This window comes from Lepisosteus platostomus, chromosome 5 (genome assembly GCF_059453375.1).
Source record: "Lepisosteus platostomus isolate fLepPlt1 chromosome 5, fLepPlt1.hap1, whole genome shotgun sequence".
NCBI lineage: Eukaryota > Metazoa > Chordata > Actinopteri > Semionotiformes > Lepisosteidae > Lepisosteus > Lepisosteus platostomus.
The window spans coordinates 39,204,145-39,212,043 of NC_142615.1; the positions used below are offsets into that span (position 1 = coordinate 39,204,145).

The 7,899-nt window shown below is 40.3% G+C and overlaps 1 non-coding gene across 1 annotated transcript; it reads right to left on the minus strand.

Moving 5' to 3' along the window:
• Positions 1 to 5,969: 5,969 nt before the first annotated feature.
• trnaa-cgc (transfer RNA alanine (anticodon CGC)) lies at positions 5,970 to 6,041 on the minus strand. The gene has a single exon. It is a non-coding gene; the product is annotated as a tRNA-Ala (tRNA).
• Between the last annotated feature and the right edge of the window lie 1,858 nt (positions 6,042 to 7,899).

Consider the following 7,899-nt stretch of genomic DNA (forward strand, 5'->3'; position numbering starts at 1 on the left):
CCTTCTCAGCTTGAAAAAGTCCCTGTGAATCCAAACAATAGGTTATTGATAAATGAGGAAATATTTGTCATGCTGAATTTGAACCTGAAATGTGTGTGTGCCCATGCAGAGTTTCACCACGAAACCAATGCTTGATTTCTTACCTGAACCTTTTTGCCGCTGCAGTGGAGTCTGCCATCTTGTCACTCCCCATAGGGTTGACCACAAAGACTTTCTGGGATGGAGCATACAGATACTGCAAGAAACAAATGGCCCGTCATCAGACATGAAGTTGCATTTAATGTGGGGCAAGACACACAGGCAGTTTCAGGAATTTCATGTTGTGAAAACAAAAGTTTTTTATATATATATAATATTTATATATTATTTTACATTTAATATTTTGCAAACCTCGGCAAAGACAGTCAGAAAATGACCTAACAGTACTTTTTTTCCTACATGACACTTTGACCTGCTTGGTTGTCTGTTCATTGCACAGCAGTATTCACAATAATAATTTAGGAAAAGTGCACTGTCACCATTGCCTTACACTCACTATCCATGTCCACCTTTTTTAACAGGAGAGGAACACATACATTGTGACTGTAATTGTTTTAGATGCAACAGGGATAATCACTTGAACTGTGTAATGGTTCCAATTGTAATTATAAACCTATGCTGTTTTGGATTACCTGCACCACACTTACCAACAATTTCCAATGGACACCAGTGTTAAAAAAGCTAATAATGGCTTTGTAGTGTTCAGAGTTGACCCGTAATGAAAAGAATGACAAGATTAGCACAACAGGTTGCCTCACATGGATGATGTGCTACCTTTGAATTTTGATTTCTGACTATAAAGGTAGTTTTTTTAGGCATCACCATGGGCACAGTTGTGTCCTGTTCTGATTGCTTGTAGCTCTCCTTGTTTCTCTATTGATAAAACAATTATTAGTTAGTAGAAAAACCATGTTTGCCCCTCACCAATGTAATCCATCAAAATTTGTGTTTGATGTCTTTACCTTGAACAAACGTTGTCTAGCCATGAGCTCTCTATTCCCACTCATGATTATCCCAGTTGTGTAGTGGTTCATTAGTAAAGCCTTCTTCCCCAAGTCCATGGTTTCTTTCACTACTTGAAAGTTACACTCAATGGTCTTATGGAAAAAGCAAACACAATTGAAGATGTGATTTCACGCACCCACACACATTTGATTGGACAAAGCTCAGAAACCTTAACAAGTGCATGCAATCAAACACTTTCATCTTACCTCGCCTATGAGCCACTCATCTGGTTTCAGAGACACAAACTCCGAGTGTCTAAGAATATGTGTCTGCACTGTGCATGGATGGCAAAACTGCAACCACTAATTCACTCGGATTGATGTTCCAAAGGGCGTGAACCTTAAAAAGATTTACCAAGCCAAAAGCATACACAAGAGATCACTGGAGCTAACATAACGAAAATTGAGATTATACACCACTGTCAACAAGTATAACAAGTTAGAGAGAAACGACAAAGAACACCTACAGTAGTAGAAGATGACATTCATAAGCTCTGAAAAAGAAGTGAATGTCCACATAGAAAAATATTTGAAATACAAACCCTACCTTCTTTCTGAAATCTGTTTTCTCTTTTATAAGTTTTGAGATGGGGCGTGCATCACAGTGTGGTGTGATCACTTCAGTCATGCCCGCGGCAGCTTGCTTGGGTGACACTTTCCCTTCTGCTTTGTGCTGCCATTCTTTACATTCTGTGGTTCCTGCTTTCCCCTGCTGTACTTGCAGGCTGTTGCTGTCATCTGGCGATTTTCACTTGTTTCGATATTTCTATTGCTAACTTTTTTTTTCCTGTTTTCTCATTTTTTTGGGGATTGGAATTTTCTGTGGTGCGCTGTAGAATTTATTTTTTGTTTCTTTGCCTACACCTGGTGCTCTCTTTGCCCATTGTTCCTGTGCATGTTCATGACGTGTCTTAGTGGTGATCAATGGTGCCATCAAAACCTTTATGGGGAGATCATTTTGGATTATATGTTCTCTGTACCACCCTAGAGGGATTTTCTCATTATCGTAATAAACTCTGCTGGCCTCAGTTTCCTCCTGTGCTGAAGTATTGATTGCTTGACAATGCCAAACCAGGTCTCAACATGACAGTTAGTGGCGCTTGTTTGTGCTACCTCTGACATCGATATGTCTTTTTTGCTGTCTGAAGCATATCTTGCCAGGTCACCCAACAAAATTCCACTCCACAGTGGAAATAATGCCATGTATCTTTGCAACAGAAATCTAATTATGTCTTCACAGAAATAGGGGTTCACATTGTGTTGTGTCCCATAGTCATCATGTCCTTGAACTGATATGCTGTCTTCATAAATACCTTTGAACTCCACAGCGAAAGGAGAGCGGCCCAGGCTGCCTCTCATTTTTGGGTATAGTACCTCATCTGTGTCTTTGACTTCTGCTTCCTTTTCCATCTGGTCTGGTGTGGTTGTTTGAGAAATGTAAGCGTTAAGGAGGCAGACAGTAGATTAGACTTCAGTTGTGAACCTCCTGCTTGAGAGTACAATACACATGTGTTTGAAAACATTTCTGTAGACACTCAAAGTTCTCCAGAAATGTGCTGTTTTGCAGGATGGCAAAGGAAAATGTTGCAAAGTCTCGCAGTGCTTTGTCTGTTGTTTTTTTACTAATTGCTTGAGAGACAGCCTTTATGACCTGGGCAGAGCAAGGGTGCAGAACAGTGAACATCTGAAGTTCTGTGTACTTAAGTTTGCCTTGGCAGACTTTCATTGCACGATTTAAGTATGCATGGTATACTGGTGTCCCCATTGAAGGCAAAAAAACCACTATGAATCAGGGCCCAGCTGTAGTCAGTTTCTACATGCTGCACTCTCTTGGTAGTACATGTTGAGATGTCAAACATGAATTTACGTAGCCAACGTTCTATACTGACAATGGTGTGGTCAGTTGTCAACATTTCAGACACTGGTAATGGAGGCTTTCTTTTCCACCTCCAGGTAACGTAAGACTGTATTACAAAATTATTTTGTTCTCCGATGGAATTTTTCTGACTACCCCTCCTGTCGCATCCAGGTAAAGGCTGACTTTCTCCTTCATCTTTAGATGGGCAATAAGAATTCACATACTCTGTTCTGTGTAAAGATAGACAGCAAATGTGTCTAACTGCAAAATCTGTATATATCCTGAAAAATGGACAGTGTCGAAGTCGCATGCTTTCATATATTTTTGTGCCATATGTAATTCAAACACTGGATCATAGGGAATGTGTTTACTGTTCCTGAACTCTGATGAAATGACTTTCAGGACATTCTGTGTTAGTGGTTTAGATAAATTGCCTGCTGCAATTTCAGCAAGCGGAGTTCTGCTCAGGTTCCTGTAGTATACATTGCTGATTCTTTTTGTGAGGGCACTGGCAATCTTGCGACGATAAGGCTGACGTGCTTGTTGAAATTGTTTCCCTTTTACTGTGCTGTATTTGCCCTACTTGTACAACATCAATTGTGATGTCATCATTGCCCATTGGTTTATGTCTTGTTATCATTATTTACATTATAGGAACTGAAGGTACTGAAGGTAGGAACTGAAATTACAGACTGCTTTAATCATCAGAAATGTTTTTTTTCTGCTGTTCTCTTTCCTGATGTATTGGTATTTGAAGGCTATTGGGCAGCAACGATTTATCTTCCTGAACTCGCTATATAACATCTGGGTCCATGGTCGTCTTCGTTTAGATGTACCTTTTAGAGGTGCTATTTTTCTCCATTGTTCAGCCTTTAGACATACTTTGAAAGTTTTAGGCACAGACATAATCTTTCTTAATCCCCTTTTATCCTGAGGTGACGTCCCAGACGAGCTTGCCCCCTGGGAATATTCACTGTGCTCTTCAGGCTTTTTTTCTGATTCTACACAGATTTTTTTTCTCCCTCTAACATGTCACCACTGTCTGTGCTGCCGTGTCCTGCCCATGCATCTTTTGTATCTTCTGATGAACTTCTGAGCTCTGTGTTGCCTTCCAAACTATGTCCCTCACTTTGACTTGAAATACTGACTATAGATTGTGTACTGTCATCTGGTTTGGAATCCCTACCAATACTCTCTTCTTTCTGCACCCTAAGCACTTGGGTTCTTACTTTTTTTCTATCTTCATGCCAAATCACTGATAACCATTTCTTGTTGCTGGGGCAATCCTCTCAAAGGACTCTGTTTGACAGTGTTGACCACATATTGTCATTCCAACTCATTTTTTTTTAGAGTTTAGAAAACCTCAGAAATTCGTTCATCATATTCCCTACTCCACCAGCCCTTGACCACAGGTCTGAGGCGTAGTGTGGTGCAGGTACTTGTCCCATCCTGCTCTTGGTCCAGGTTGGAGGGTTGCACTGATTCTGAGTCTTGTTAGCTGGTATGGATGGGTTTGGGGGTGTTGATACCAGAGTGGTCCAGGAGGGGGGTGCAGGTGTCTCGGGGGCATTCTTGATTTTCTATGACTTCAGGTTGATTCTGTTGGTTCTGAGCGTCTTGGTTATATACGCTTGTGTGTATAGATGAAAAAGCTTTTGAAGAGCACCTCATTCATCTCGGTGGAAGTTGCCATGTTCAAAAAATCCTAAAAAGAGAATTAAAGTTTCACACAACAAAGCATGACTGTGAAAGGTCAGAAGGCCTGCCTTGTGTGCACAACACTTAATTACAGTAAAAAAATCATGAAGCCATGAAGAAGACCCACCTGTCCCAGTGTATTACCTGTAGTGTTATCTTCAGAAAATCATAAAAAATAAAGAAAGGGGCCACAGCCACAGCAAGGTTGTATGAGGTTCGGGGGCCTGTCTGGTGTGTAAAACACTTGGTTTCAGCAGTGTGGCTGTTGTATTTGAATTGCTATTGAGCCATGAAAAAGACCCACCTATCCCAGTGTATTACCTGTAGTGTTATCTTCAGAAAATCATAAAAAACTAAAGGTTCCATAACCCAAAACAAAGCTGGGAATAGTCAGATGACCTGCTTAGTGTGCAAAACACTTACCTGCAGCATTGTGGGTGCTGTGGTTCAAATGCTATTGGTTTGTGAACAGAATACCCCTATCCCAGTGCATTGTGCCACATTAAATAAAAGCAAGAGAAAAAGAGATTCAGAACACAAAGCTGTGTCAGTGTTCTGTGTAAAAAATCGGTTTGAACATCATGGGAGCTGTTTTTAATAAGCTGCTGAGTAAAGAATATTTTAATCTTCCTGCTGTCAGTAGTATTTTCAATATAGTTGACCCTTACCTGAATGAAAACAGGGCGTAAAGGAAGGGTTTCAGAAATCAAACAAAGCTTTATTCCCGTGCTTACAGTCTGGGTAATGGGAGACTGCGCTGTTCTGCTTCCTATGGTCATATACGGGTTTTTCGCATGAAGCCGTATTGAACAGTATTTCTCGCTTTGTGAACGTGTGCACACAGCGTTCCCCCGGGTTCCAGTTCGTGCGTAATTACGCATCGATGAAAAACCGGAGGTTTTAAAAAAGATAATTAGCTCACTGATAGTTTGATGTAAAGGGTGTGGAAATATCCACAAGTCGTGGTCTTTAAAATGCATTTGGTTTGACGGCGTTCTGTGCTTCCATTGCGAAGATATGGACAAAAGAATATTCGTGCTTGGTCAAAAAAATGTCATAAAAACGACAAAGTAAAGGCTGAGAAAGCATCCACAATGTATTTTATACACAAAACAAGCATTCTCGCAACTATAAGAGGTTTCGTGAAAGCGCTACAGGCGTGCCAAAATCATTTTCGAACTTCGAGCTAACTTTACCCCGGTGTTAAACCGAACTAAATGCTTTGGAGGTACATCTAAAACAGCAGAGCAACACTGTAGCACTTCGTGTGTGACTGAACTTAATTGTGTAAACCTGGCTCTCTATGAACACCGACAAAGAGTTCTCACTCAACAGAAGATTGCGATGTGAGCACAATAATATAAAGCACGTGGAGATGCCAGGGATTGAACCCGGGACCTCATACATGCGAAGCATGCGCTCTACCACTGAGCTACATCCCCAGTAGTGTGTGGTAATGGAGAATGCCTGCAATTTCCCACTTTCGCGTTTCCTCTACTACAGAATAAATTCATGAGAATGAAGAAATAAGGAAGGAAAAATAATCGCATTGAAGCTTCCAGAGACTGGGCAAAAACGAATCAGTTATTTTTATATCCAGTCACACGGGCGACAGTGGTTAATTCCTCGACGGGGGAGTGCTTTTTTACCTCCTTACTCTGCTGTCTTTTAATTCTGTTTTCTTTGAAAGCTTTTTGCATCTTTTAAGTGCTCTCGGTTAAACTACGCATAGAACAACAGCAGTACTGATGATTTTCATGGACCGATGCACACTTCTGTACAACTCCAGTGATAAAGCCCTGTCTGTAAATATTGTAGAAGAACGAAAAAGGGTGAAACAACGCTCCAACCACAGGAATGGTAACCGGAAGGATCGTGTTCTTATTTAATATGTCATTTTGAGATGCCTTGTCAACGCAGACAGGTGTTAGAGCTGAACAAATAATTTATAGTGGTGGTTGTAAACATGGAACGTTATTTCTATACCAGGAAGAAAGGATCAGACTCTTAAACTCTTTAACTCTTAAGTTAAAAGAGACAAAAACGACACCTAATCACAGCTATTAATTAAAATGACATCACAACAAAAGAGCAGAGCCTTGAGTGAATCAAATTCGTTTTCATTAAATGTCTGTGTCTTCATCACTTTGACCGGGGTAAAGTTAGCTTGAAGTTCGAAAACGATTTTGGCATGCCTGTAGCGTTTTTATGAAACAATAGCTTTGTATATACAATTGCTCTGTGTATAAAGTACATTGTGAATGTTCTCACAGCCTTCAGTTTGTCTTTTTATCCCACGCACGGATATTCTTGTGCCATATCACATATCATATAACACAGAATGCCTTCAAATCAAATGCATTTTAAAGACCACGACTTTGAAAATTTTCACAACCCCTCCATAAACATATAAGTGAGCTAACTATCCTTTTCTGGCATTCGGGGTTTTGATTGATGCACAATTACGCACCATCTGGAACACTGGGGGACCGCTGTATACATACGTTCACAACGCAGAAATACTGCTCAATAGAGTTTCATGCGAAAAACCCATATATGACCATAGGAAGCAGAACAGCAGTTTCCAATTACCCAGACTGTCAGCATGGGAATAAAGCTTTGTTTTATTTCTGAAACCCTTTCTTTATTTCCTGTTTTCATTCTGCGGGAAAATTCCTATTCTTTACTCAACAGCTTTTTAAAAACAGCACCCATGATGTTCAAATCATGATGTCCATGATTGTTTACACAGAAGACTGGCAGAGCTTTGGGTTGTGAATCTCTTTTTCTCATGGTTTTATTGAATGTGGCACTGTGCACTATGATAGGGGGATGCTGTTCACAAGCCAATAGCATTTAAACCACAGCACCCACAATGCTGCAAGTAAGTGTTTTACACACTAAGCAGGTCCTCCGACCTTTCCCAGCCTTGCTTTGGGTTGTGAAACTTCTTTCAGTTTTTGTTATGATTTTTTCAATACGGCACCTATAAGACACGCAATACACTGGGATAGGGAGGTCCTCTTCATGATTCAATAGCATTTGAAGCACAACATTCACAATGCTACAACCAAGTGTTTTACACACCATACAGCTCCCCTCACCTTAAGTGTTCTTTCTTTTCTAATGATTTTTTTTAATATAACACTACAGGTAATATACTGGAATAGGGGGGTCTTCTTAATACATGGGGTACACGGGGATAGCGCCTTAAAAGGTGGCTTCTCAAAGCTCTTTACAGAATGACAACAACAATAAATAAAAATACACAAGATGAAACACAATTACAATATATAGAGG